This window comes from Xiphophorus hellerii, chromosome 14 (genome assembly GCF_003331165.1).
Source record: "Xiphophorus hellerii strain 12219 chromosome 14, Xiphophorus_hellerii-4.1, whole genome shotgun sequence".
NCBI lineage: Eukaryota > Metazoa > Chordata > Actinopteri > Cyprinodontiformes > Poeciliidae > Xiphophorus > Xiphophorus hellerii.
Genome location: NC_045685.1, coordinates 4,992,781 through 5,006,721, shown reverse-complemented (window position 1 = coordinate 5,006,721; position 13,941 = coordinate 4,992,781). Strand labels below are relative to the sequence as shown.

At 41.2% G+C, this 13,941-nt stretch overlaps 1 non-coding gene and 1 pseudogene across 1 annotated transcript; both read left to right on the top strand.

Moving 5' to 3' along the window:
- LOC116733071 (HHIP-like protein 1) overlaps window positions 1–10,800 on the top strand; it is a 17,362-nt pseudogene extending 6,562 nt beyond the window's left edge.
- A 2,482-nt stretch (window positions 10,801–13,282) lies between these two features.
- Window positions 13,283–13,355, top strand: trnat-ugu (transfer RNA threonine (anticodon UGU)). Its single transcript has one exon. It is a non-coding gene; the product is annotated as a tRNA-Thr (tRNA).
- The last annotated feature ends 586 nt before the right edge of the window (window positions 13,356–13,941 follow it).

Here is a 13,941-nt window from a genome sequence, read left to right as displayed (position 1 = left end):
CACTGTTTAATAACTCGGATCAATGGAAATATTTGTGTGATTGAATTGTTTGTAAATAATTCAGAGATATTTTGAATGTTTTCAAAAGCATTTGATGATTAAATTAAAGGTTCCCTGCAGAACCTCTCCACCATTCTACTCTAGAACCTCTAGGAAGCAGCAGTAATACTGGAGTCTGGTACTAAAGGGTTCTGTTAGGAACATTCAGACCAATCGGCTCATGACTGACATTGTTATAAATATTTTAGCTTTATTAAAACCCTTTAACCGGCACCGAAACGCCCACGTGCAATTTTTCCATCGTATTTTCCGGGACTGAGATTTAAGGGTTTCAACTCTGCCAGTGGCCATTATGATGCTTTTATTGGGCAGCCTAGAGCGCCCCCTTTTGATTGACACCACATTCCATCAATAATGTTATGAAATGGCTTTTCCCGAGCCAATAATATCCAGAGAGCGACTTGAGCTCATTTTGACATGCCTGTATTCTTTCTGGAATATTTCCAGACCCCCACCTTCGTATCGTATTCTAACGATACGGGTTAGCGTATCGTTAGAAGGGGGGGGAGCGGACGGATGGACGGACAGCGTATTGCAAGAAGGGGGAGGAGGTCTGACTGGATGCTAACCCCCCTGCCCCCCCAGATATGCTATTTTATTTATATAATTATAAGTAATTTCCATAGAAGGTGTGGTCCAAATGGCCACTTGGACAACACTGTACATCCTCAGAAATAAACATGTCCAAAATGGCATTTCTTTTTGTGCTATTTTGATCAGTCTTGAAATCCATGAGCAGAATACTTTATTCTAGACATTTATTATATTTTCCAGTGCATACATTCAACACTCAATGCGCATTTACAAGAAATAAAAATGAAAAATCTGGGTGAAGCAAAATGTTTCAATTTCTTTTGTGTTACAAACGTAATAGCTACAAACTACTTACAGTTAAAGTATTTTTGACAGCAAAAATAGAAAATGTAGCTTGTCGTCTTCATAAAGAGACCAAGCTTTTGCATGAACTCCATATTGTTCAAGAACAGCAGCTGATTTCATTTGGGTTTGCCTTTTCAGCCGTTTTGGGGGATTTAGGGGTCGAGGGTTAAGGGGTTGATCGTCCCTCATTTAATCAGTTTTCTCCATCTTTTGATCTCAGGAGTGTTCACCGTTTGCAGCTCACCTGTTTGATGCTGAGGATCCCAGCACCCCGCTCCGGACCATCCCAGGCCTCTGCCCCGACTACTGCTCCCAGTTCTGGAACCAGTGCCGCCCAATCATCCCTTTCATATCAGATTACACACACCTTTAAATCAGGCCAAAGACGATCAGAATCGTTTCTGCAAGCTTCTAGAGCTGGATGATGCTGATTATTGTTATCCTCACCTACTCAGCAATCGTAAGCTGAACCAGAACCTGGGCCGGGTTCAGAAAGATTCTGATGGTTGTCTGCAACTATGTCTGGAAGAGGTGGCAAATGGCTTGAGGAACCCACTGGCTATGGTTCACGCCAATGACGGTACGCATCGGTTCTTTGTTGCAGAGCAGGTGGGGATAGTGTGGACTTACCTCCCTGACCGATCCAAGCTGGAGAAGCCATTTCTGAACATCACCAAGGCGGTGCTGACATCATCATGGGAGGGAGATGAGAGGGGCTTCCTTGGAATCACGTTTCATCCCAAATACAAATACAATGGCAAACTGTATGTGTACTACTCAGTGGAGGTTGGCTTTGATGAGAGAATAAGGATAAGTGAGTTCAAGGTGTCAACCAATGACATGAATCTGGTGGACCACACGTCAGAGCGGTAGGTATGGACTGGCCTGCACTACAGAGTGGAAAGCATCTGAATTTTAATGTTTACAGAATAAGACTTATTTTTTATTGAACCGTTTCTCTAAAGGGTAATTCTGGAGATCGATGAGCCAGCGTCCAATCATAATGGAGGGATGCTGCTCTTCGGGGATGATGGCTACCTGTACATTTTCACAGGAGATGGTGGAATGGCAGGAGATCCATTTGGAAAGCATGGGAATGCCCGAACAAGTAAGTACACAATGGTGCAATGAGGCCATGGTTAAAGCTAAACTTCATAAAGTGTAACTCTGGGGATGTGCCAGTCTGCCCTATTGGGTAAAAGTTTCTTCGAATTGATGTGGACAACAACGAGAAAGGTCCGCTGTACAGAATCCCCACAGACAACCCATTCATCCACGAGCCTGTCGCACGCCCAGAGGTCTACGCTTACGGTGTCCGTAACATGTGGAGGTGCTCGGTGACGGGGGCATCCACAAACCAAAGAGGGGAAAGAGTCGGATCTTCTGCGGGGATGTCGGCCAGAACAAGTATGAAGAAGTTGACATCATCGAGGAAGGTCGTAACTATGGCTGGAGAGCGAAAGAGGGATTCTCCTGCTATGATAAGAAGCTGTGCACCAACAGCTCACTAAGTAAGAATGCTACATTACCCTGCTTTCAGATATATCTGCACTGTTGGCAGGAAGGATTAGATAAGCTATGAAAATGTTTAATTCTCTAATGCAGCTTTAATGCAGCTGCAAATTGAGTCACACTGACTCTCCATTCAACAACAGAGAGAAAAACATTTGCAGCGATGTGTGGAATTATGATTATGATCAAGTCAATCAACTAATCAATTAGACAACAACATTTTCTGCGGCCTCAGGTTCTCTGGCAGACCGTTCCACAAACCGGGGCTTTAATATTGGAAACAAGCCTCACCATCAGTGTGAGTTGAGACTCTGGGAACTGTTGACAGTCCAGTGCCAGAGGACCTGAGGGTCCACAGCTTTTAATCTGTTGCTGTTCAGTCTGGTCATGATGAGGTTTCTTCACAGATGACGTGCTGCCCATTTACGCCTACCCTCATAAGAAGGGCAAGTCGGTGACAGGAGGATACGTGTACCGAGGCTGTGAACACCCCAACCTGAACGGCAATGTACATATTTGGAGACTTCATGAGTGGGTGAGTTTACCAGGCAAACATCACAATGAGCTGTGAAAACATGGAGATAAAAGTTTGCTTTGGCGCTCGTATCACCTGAATATATAAAGTTAACATCAGAAAGGAATCAGGGACGTAGACCAGCCTTATTCTAACCTTTTTGTATCATCTAAAATCTTCTGCAGAGGTTTGAGATGCAGCAGGGAATCAGTCTAATATTCACTGTGAGATTTTTGCTTGATTTAGGCGTCTGATGAGCCTAAAGGAGAATACGAACTCTGGAGAGTGGAAAGTATAATGAAATCTGCATGGGAATGGGCCTGACATGTGCCTTTCCTGGACTCATCAACAACTACTATCCGTACATCATCTCCTTTGCTGAGGATGAATCTGGTAACAGATTAAACTCAACCTTAGCCACAGGCTGCTTTTCACAGTTTTTAGTGATTTACTGGCTTTTTATGGGTCCTGCAGGCGAGCTGTACTTCATGTCCACAGGAACACCGAGCGCCACGGCTCCTTCGGGAGTCATTTATAAAGTAGTAGATCCGTCAAGGTGAGTCACGTTTTTCTCTCGTCATTAGGAGAATATAATCTTCCTGCAGCGTCCGCAGAATAACTTTCCTTCATGGAAATGTAATTCTTGGAAAGGGATTAATCAGAGACAAACATCCTTTGATTCATTTTTGACCTTTGGGGGGAAATCTGTTATTTCAGCTGGAAGTTACGGTTCCAAGCGGTTTCTGTGTTTCAGTGAAACTACAATTGAGTTCAATGTTTCAGATGTCAGCTCAGTCAAACTCAGCTCAGACATGGTAGTCCTGTTATCAATATGGCCTCCTCTCTGGTTTCATTCAGCTTATTAATATCTATTGAATACAAGAGAATTATGCAAGTTAGCTTTTACACCTTAGCTTAGCATGTAGGTATGCTTGACAAATTTGAAATCAGGATCCAATGTCAAGCCAATGTTCTTCTGAGACTTTCATAATTTCCCAGTTGGTCTTCAGGTTTAAATCATTACTGAGGAGAAAATGTGCTTCTTAGTTTACACAGTTACATTCTTAAAAAGTGAATAGATTAACTATAAAATGGTCATTACATTTTCAGATACTGCCAAAGTAAATTTTCCATTTTAAAATGATGAGGCTCCTCATTGGTGTTTGTACAAAAACCTGGTTCAGTGACTCGTGTCACGTCCAGAGTGGGATGGAAAGTCTGTTCTGTCACCATGTGGCGTTCTTGAAACACTTTCTCTGCCTGGAATCGTTTAGTTTCCTGAAAAGGATCGTGTGAGATATTGTCCTTGTTAAAGTGGAGACCAATGGTGAGCAGAATATAAATATAATAAAGGAAAAAACTTACACAAAATCCACAAGAACAGGAACAAAAAACTTGTAGATTTTATGTTCAGCAATGAATCGTTTCAATGAGGAGCTTCAGAACTGAGATGTTATGAGTGATATGGAGAGTAGGTGAGGCTAATCAGAGGGATGCAGAACAGCTGGGGAGAATCTCAGCAGGGAACCGAGGGAGGAGACTCGTTAGAGAAGAGGAAGCACTGAGGCTGCTGAACCAGAACAGTTCTGTCCTTGTCCTTAAAGTCCTCACCAGGTTCTTCTGAAGTTCTGTCAGTAGCAGGCTGGACAATCCTTGTCCTCCGGCGTCCTGCGACTCTCAGCTGTCTCCTTGGTCCGACACCCTTCAGTCAAACAGCTGAATCTCCTCCTCAGTGCAATCAGGGTTAGGGTTACAGATGCATCTAAAAGTTGCAGGACTTTGGCCCTGCAGGCTTTCTGCTGGTCTTCAGGTTGGGATGAAATGAAACAGTCATCAGAAAATCAGCTTGGTTTCTATGTCATCCCCAAAGGATGCCTGACTGTTGTTGTTGTTGCACCGCCTTCCTCCCCCCTTCTCTTTCTGAGAGGGGAGATGTGCCACCAGCTCTCCGTCTAAAGGGTGAATTGAGTTTCCTAAATCTGCAGGGGTTTAACCTGGTCCAGAACTGAAGTAAACTCAGTTTAAGCTGGCCTGTTCAGAAAGATTCGCCTGGTTCCTGACGGCCTCCGTCCAGATGCTCCACCCTTCTTCCCCCTGTGGATTAGCCAGACTCAGCAGCCTGCAGCCAACTAGTTTCACACCTGTTAACGGTCAACTTGCTCTGTTTACTGAGCCAGGTTGGTTTTAGTGACTCGGGCGAGTCCCAAGTGTAGGGTTAAGTATTCTTATAAGTAAACCAATATAAATGTAAGTATTTTACTTTGGGTCTTATTCAATTACTCAAAATGTTTAGATTTCATTCTTTCAAACTTTTATGCTTTGAAATAAGGAATGGTCTCAGCTATTTTTATAAATCTGCAGGCTGGAAACTTACTTCCTCTTCTTTCCAGGAAACCTACTTCCTGTTTCATGACTCTCAATGTCTGACTATGATTTCTTATGATTAGATAGAAAAAAGAAAACTAGAATTAAAGCAAAGTTTGCAGGAGACAGAAACAGCACACACAGCCAGATAGATTTTATGGAAGTTTAAGTCTACTGTTGGGTCTAGATGTCACTTGTGTGATTAACTTTATAGGTAACTTCATGTGTTGTTACTTTTAAACTGAAACCTCCAGCATGGGGAAGTGGGATGATCTCGGGTTTTCTCGTTTTGCAGTAAAAACATGCAACACAACATAAAATTAGATATTAGACATAAGATTAGATGTAGGTTATCCTGCAATAGTCAGCCCCGCCCACTCCTCACTACTCCCCAGGGCTGCCTACTGACCAGTTCTCCGTCTAACAGGTCCGGAAAATCTCTGAGTCCTGGGTATTACCCTAAGAGTACTCTATAAGAGATAATCTATTTAAACTGGTAGCGAAAGTGACTCGTCTAGCTCTAACTACCTCCAATCCAGAAGTTATGACCCTTTACAGTTAAGAAACAATCAGCTGAGTAGCCCTCGCAGCTGCATAATTCCAATAACCACTTCTGTTAACGGTAGCCCACTTTCTAAATCATAACTTGCACTTGGAACCGGCTAGATTATGTTTAGTGACTTAGATGTAAGTCCCAGGGTCATTATTTACTCTCACCAAAGGAAATTATGAAGCCTCCTATTTACTGGAATCATGTACATTAGTTTTACCTTGATTAAAAGAACTGGACAAAGATTAAATGACTCTATTAATTCCAATGTCCACCAACCTCATTAGAATTTTGTAGTATAAATTTATTAAGCAAGCTTAAGCAGGGATATGCGACATACAAATCAATAATCAATCGTATATAATTCAAAAACAGTGTAATAAAATTTACATGTACAATCATACTACTCTGTCTCCTTTCCCTAAGAGTTAAGTCGCAAGTTCTGAAATAGAATTTCAATGAGCAGATTCAACTCATACCCAGGCGATGGTGGATCTTTTGGCAACAGGAATTTCTTGCGTCCTTGGTTGAGGTCCTTGCCTGGTGTGGAAAAACCCTCCTCAGAAAGGTAGCAAAGCAGAAAGGGTCTGAATCCTTTTGCAAAACCCAGTTCTTTATCCCTGAGGGACCTTTGTCCTTCCTCCAAGTCTTGTTGCAGAGTTTGAAAAGGCTGGGTTGAGACGAGACCAGCGGTCGAATAACGAACCAGAGATGGGGCGATGGGACCCAGTCCTTTCTTAGCGGTGTGAAGTCCGAGCTTCCCCGTGGTTCTGAAGTGTGGTCCGTAGCTTAATCTGCTCCTCTGTGAGTTGTTTCTCCTTCTGCGCCGCCGGACTGGGAACAGCTGGTTCCTCTTTTCAGCCCCTTTTTATGCCTCTCCTCGCCATGTGTGTGTATGGGGAGGTTTGGCCTACGTGACTTTCTTCACGGCCGCTGTGTCTCATGAAAAAGTCCCCACATTTCTTAACCTGCTTGCCGACCACAGTGGAAGTTCCCGTACTTCCCCTTTCTTCCTGTGCTTCTTGGCCATCTGTTCAGAACTGCTTGCGACATTTCCTGTTTTCAGGGCTGTACTGCACATTCGTCTCTTCTATATTCTATAACTCACTTTATCTATTAAAACTCAGTAAACACATTCAACCTCTTGTTAAATTGATTTCAGATGATTATAACTTCATATTCATTAACAATAAATCACATCTTTTCCCTGTTGTTAATCATTAACATAATCATTACATATTTAAATCATTACAGATCATTAATCAGAGAAGCTTTGCAGAAAGTTATTGAGTGATTACTTATATTCATGTTATTCAGACTTATTCAACTTAATTAACTTTTAATCAAACTACAGGATTACTTTATTTCTTCCAAGCCATTATGCATCTTTTTCTGCGTGTGCCTGGAAAGATCTCATACCCTTATGCCAGTTTTCTTGACAAGTGTTACAAACAGGAAATGCATACACTTATGTTTGTCATGAATCGGTGCGGTGAGGGGTGGTGAGGCAGACGCAGCGGACCCAGGTAAGATGAATAATGATTTTAATGAAGAAAACACAGTCCAAACAACAGGCAGCACGCACATTAGACGAGATTAGACGCATTGACAAGGACCCGACGAGGAACAAGGAACACAGGTGGAGTTAAATACACAGCGGGTAATCACAGAACGAGACACACCTGGGAACAATCAAGGGGAGGACAGGACAACACGAAGACTCGGGGACACAGAAAACTCTAAAATACACAGAAAACACAGAACATGACAATGTTGACTGATTTTAAAAAGCTTGGACACTTCAAGACCTGATTGCTTTGGGTACAGATGATTTTTCCATCTGTTGTTTATAATCCTGGAAATCTAAACCTCAGTCCACAGGAAGAAGCTCCAGATGAACAAGGTTCTGTTAGGGTTTTGGTTCTGGTTCTGATTGTGGAACCTCTGAAGACGACGATGCAAATCAAGAAAATGGCGGCCCATCTGGACCGTCGTCTTCATCAGACCGCTCTTTAGCGGCACAATGTCTTCAGTCAGAGGCTTGTTCAGATTCGCTGTAAGCGCAGACTGCTACAGAGATCTTTCCTACAAAACATTTCTGTGGGAAAGATCCCTTCATTCATTCATTCATTAGAAAAATTAGTGACCTACAACATTTCATTTCTTGTTGGGATCAATGAAGTATTTTTGAATTCAATTCAATTAAAGGCATGGTGAGGCGTTTTACACGCTGCTGGTATTTTGGAACTTTATTGGTGAGATTTGTGAACATTTGAAGAACATTGAGTAGTTATGTACTGTCTGGGTTTTAATCAGTGTTATGGTTTCTCTCTGTTTTGTATTTTAAACTTTGCATAATTTATGAAAGGCACAGGAGTGGAAAATTAGATTAGTCAATAAATGTTTTAGATATTTGGCAATTATCAAAATTCTACATAAATACACTAATAAAATGTACCAGAAGAAGAAAATTCCTCTGCTGGATTTTGTTTGCTCTGAATGATATCTGTGGGAATCACTGAACATCAAAGAGCAAAAATATCATCTTTATTATTTTGGAGTTCATTCATTCTGTCTCTGTGCTCCACCAGGTCCGTTAACCGGTTCAGGACCAGAACCCCTCACTGTAAATTACTTTGAGAAATAATGAGATTTGCTTATAAAAACAGGCTTTAATGTCGAAAAATGATCAAATGTTACAAGCCGTACATGTCATCCAAATGGGTCAGAACCAGAGTTACATTCACCGTCCAGCGCCGGCCCACTGAGCTCAGCTGATGGACGGAACCAAGTGAGGCAAAGATTAGAGTTTAGCTTTTTATTCTTCTCTACAATCTGTCCCCTCCCAAAAGGGAAGTGTAATCAGTTTCAGTCTGTTTACATATGACCGCCGACAGACACTCATAAACATGGTTATGTAAGCTGCAGCGCGTGTGTGTGTAAGTAGATAGACGAGGCTAAAAGAGAGGAAAAGACAGAATCCTTAACAGGTATAAAGTATTTAGTTTCTGTTGCTTTTCAGACGCGCTCCACCAAGACGTTGCCACTACGAACCTCTTCCTGTCAGAGTCAGAAGTAAACTCATCCAGTTTGTTCCGCAGGAAGGTAAGTCCACCTTCAACACTAATAGAACCAAGCTTTTTCATTCTGCCTTTAATATGTTTTTCTAGCATGTACTATGTTTGTCATCAGCTTTGATTGGGGTTGAATTGCCAGCCGAAAACACGTCTGAAGCCGAACCCACAAGGACCTACGACTGGCTTCTGGACCTCCTGGATCGTCTCAGTGAAAGAGGACAAGTCCAGACCACCCCTGCTCCGATCAGAACCACCAGATCACCCCAAAGTCCAAAGAAGAAAGGCCGCGGTCGGAAGGGGAAAGGCAGGTCCAGAAGTATGTCTGAGCTTCACAACGGAGTGGTGAGACTGGTCAGGGATGAATTCTTGCATGGAGACCGTGGACGGGTGGAGATCTACGTTCACGGGGAGTGGGGTACCGTCTGTGATGACTTGTGGTCCATGAAGAATGCCCAGGTGGTCTGCAGACAGCTGGGATTCAAGTATGCCCTAAAAGCAGCGAGGAATGCTGAATTTGGAGAAGGAAAGGGACTGCGGATTCTCCTGGATGATGTTCATTGCAATGGAACAGAGTTCAGCCTGTTGAACTGCACACATGCTGGAGTGGGAAACCATAACTGTGCCCACTATGAAGACGCTGGAGTGATCTGTGGGAACTCAAAACCCTCTGCAGAAGCCTAGAAGTTGGCAGCAGAAATGGAGAAATACTTCAAAGTAACCAAACTAAGTGCTAAAATCAGGAAACCCTGAAACTCAACAGATCCTCCAAGGCTCATCAGAGGGAAGAAATTCTTCTCAAGTCATGACGAAATGCTTTGAATCGTCAAATTGCAGCTTGTTCAGCAGAATAAATTCATATCAAGTCATCTTGAGGTTTTAGATAGAATATGTGGATTCAGTTCTTTTTTCTCTTTTACTTTATTGAACGTGCCAAGTTACAATAAAATTACAATAATGCAATACCAATAAACATTCAAAGCAGTGGGTTGAAGTATAAACTTATTAAAAGTCGCTCAAAATGATCTCATCTGGTTTATATTATGAAAGTATAGCTTCATTCTACTTCCTGATAATGCAATACATCCAGTGATATGTTAATAGCTCTAATAGTATCAACTATGAAACATTAATGTTGATGCGAACAATGATGTAACATAATGCATCAAGACAGTTTCTCATATTTAGTGTAAACCAGAATTGTTTAATGTTTGGACATTTTTTAATTCCAGTCAAAACCGTTTCATAGTTTCACACCACAGACTGAAACGTTAAAACTTCTTGTGGTTCTGATCTTACAAACTTTGAATTTGTATTTTCCTCCGATTTTAAAATCCTTCTTTTGAAAACAATTTTTCAATGTTTTCTGGTAACTGCTCATTTTGTGTGTTTTAAATAAGGCACATGCTGTAAATTCACCAAATCAGTAAGTTTTAGTATCTACAATGTATAAATGATGGATTTGTGTGATCCAGGTACCAACCTTTTTAATTCTTATTGTCCTTTTTTGCAGTTTAGTGGTTGTAATGAATTTGCATAATTATTGGCCCATACATCTGCACAGTAACTGAGGTAGGGTGAAACATTCAGTTCAAGACATTCAACTCATAAATGCCCTATGCTGAGATCCACCTTAAATCCACTAATGGTCCACCTTAAATCCACTAATGGTACAAACGTGATGGTTCATATCTGGGATGTCTGTGATTAGCAGTTCTTGTTTCAATGTTTTAAAAGCAACTAAAGAGGAAAAACAAGCAACTGCATTGACCATGTTGAGATCATCTTCTAATATTTAATGTTTCAGATCTTAGAATAACATTTCTGCTTTGGTCAATCACCACTAATATTGAAATGAAAGTCTGCTTCACTGTTCATTTTATTGGATCATGTTGTAGATATGTTTAGATAAATTTAGCTGAGTGGGGGTTGTATAAATAATTGATTTTAATTCAAATGTTCAGGTTTTGAAACCTTTTTAAGACGTCCTGCTGTCATGTTGGGTTCATGTCTTTTACCCACATACAGAACAGTCAGGAGAACAGGACATCAGATAAAGTTCATTTTAACAATGATGGAATATGAGATTGGGTGGTTCTTGTCCAGAGGATGGAAGCCAGGGTCATCTGCACTACGTAGACAGTGATGGTGAGTTTGAGGTGAATCAGACAAATGGGACTTCAGAGGAAAATGGAATGATCTTACTTGATGAAACGATGAGTTTCCACCAGGAGGGAATTACTGTGGTCTCTTTGCAGGGGTCCTTGAGACGATCCAGGTTCCAGTGTGAGATCCAGATGGAGAGTACTTGGAGGTAGATGGTAGAGGCTGCAGTGGAGGGCGGACAGGTAAGTTCTTTGAGAGGAGAGGAGCGAGTCATGCAAACGGGAACCGTCAACGATTCTTCAACAGAGGCGGAGAGGGACTCTGGCAACCAGTGAGTAATAATCCAAGACGTCACGAGGGGAAACCAGAAAGCTAGGAACTCGAGTCGCACTGTGGGTAAATCCAAGGCGCCACAAGGAAACACCTGAGAGAGAAGCAACAAGGAAATATTACTAGAGATATTCTCAGAGGAACTGACTCAGAGGGGCGCAGAGCACCTTAACTGGCAAACACTCAGGCACCAAAGTGCTGGCAGTCCGTTCCTCATACACTCCTAGATGATGAGGTGATTAATCACAGGTGCACTGATTCAGTCAGCAGGCACGCGCTGAAGGTAGTGCAGCCTCTGGGCAACATCTAGTGGATGAAGAGGGAAGCAGCAGGCAACAAAAATCCCCCCAAAGAGCCAAAAACCAAAAACCCTGGTTCCCAACACCTGCAGCAGAATATCGGCTGGTTGCCTGTTGCAGGGCGCCGTTGCTCTACAGGAAGATCTCAAAGGAGAGCAGCAGTTCACAAATACCACTGTTCCACAAATATTCTGGTTTTAAAGTCACAGTTTGGTGTGTTTTCAGCACACTTCATTCAATTAAAATAAATGTATGTTTTTTACTTTGCTCAGCTGTAAACACAGAATCTTATTGAATTTGTGAAACTAATTTAATTGAATTGTTTTAGGTTCTAAAACCTGAAATTGAAAGAACGGATTAGAGATGTGGTGGTATTGTTTCTACTGGATGAGGTCAGGTAAACAGTTTTCCGGTGGTTCTGTTGGATCATCCATCCGCCTATCAGTGCTGATGCTTAGACACTTTCTCTGTTATCTCATTTTATATCCAACATTTTTTTGGCACCCATGCACTTTTCAAATTATTCAGTTCATTAAGGACATCACAGCTATGACTTATGATATTAATACTTTACACTAATTACAATATTCAGCTTTTGCTTTCAGTTTTTGCTCAACTGAAATGCACTGAAAATCTCAACAGCTCTGCAAAACTGAGCTAAACTTAGTTCTCTTTGAAAGCTAACTACTTCAAGCTCGACATGCTGAAGCCTGAGGAAATATCCACCAAATTCCTCTTGAAGCAGGTGGCAAATCTCTGGAGTAACTTTTCAGAAATAAAGCTGTTGAGAAAAGCTCTACCTGTCAGGAAAATTACGGTGTTTGCCAAGCATTTAGACAGTTTATCCTTTTAAAATAGTTTTGCTTGGAAATAGTTTTTTCCACGACAATCACATTCTTGCAACTTTTTTTACAGTTGACTTCAAATGCTTCAGGAAATCTCAGCAAAAACTTTCCTCTTGCAGCATTCACAACCTTTGCAGGACATGCAAATTTTCTACATATTTTTTTACAAGTTAATTCTGCACAAACCTAATTGTCATCTAGAAGCTATACAACCCTGGAAATATAAAACAAACTAAGAATAAGAGATGGGTTAGAAGAATATAAACTGAAGGTTATGACTTCCGTTATACACACGCTGGAGTTTCATGGTTTACATTTTCATATATTATAGATTCATTAGGTATGTGAAAATATTTTTACCTTTTCTTGTTTCCTTTAAAATCTTCAGTATAATTTTATTGTTTCCACTTTTTAATTTTCAGCTGAAACCAATTCTCTAATAATCACAACAAAATGTTTATCTAAACATAATTAACTGAAGATGATGAAGTAGCTTCATCACACCGTCAGGTCCAGCGGTTACTTTTGCTGACGATTGAGCAGCAGGGGGCGCTGTTGCAGAAGGATTTACCAATAATTACTTTCGTTCTTGGTAGATGGTTTTTGCATCCAGGATGTATAACAGAAGCAAAGGAAACAAGCAGCTCCACTGATGAAACAGAGGATTGGACTTCAGAGCCACTGAAAGTAAAACGCGCCGTCCGTGGTTCACCGTTTAACCGGTAGCCAGCGGCAGCACGCAGCGGATCGGCTCCATAGCTCAGTGGTTAGAGCACTGGTCTTGTAAACCAGGGGTCGCGAGTTCGATCCTCGCTGGGGCCTGGATTTCTTCATTCCTTTTGGTTTGGTGTGTTTAGTTGGGGTTTTTTTCTACATCACACAATATAACATTAATATTTTGAAAACCCAGTACCCATTACCTGTAAACAGTAATTTATTATTATTCAGGTTTCCAAAATCTGTATACATTCTGGGTTATTTTACGGCCAATAAAAATAAAACTATGACCCCTTATAATAAAACTCCAATTAAAATAAAGAATATATAACTGAAAGTGAGTATGTATTAATAAGTACTATTTCTTTATGAAAATTATATTTGGATCTAAGCAGTATCCTTATAAATAACCTATGATGCTACACAAATACAAAGTTGCCTTTTGTAGATTGGTTTCTAACAAAAAGAAACCAATTAATTTCATTCAGTAACTTCTGCTTCCTAACACTAGATGTCAGCATTGCACTTGTTGAATCTGAATGTAGGCTTGCAGTCTCACAGGTTCAAACTGAAATGAACCCTTGTGCAATGAACTTGGAAATGTCCCGTTTTGACTTGGTTTTTGAGCTATACCTGGTTATCTACGCAGTCATTGGGAGAGAGGCTGGGCACAAGCAGGAAAATCACCAGT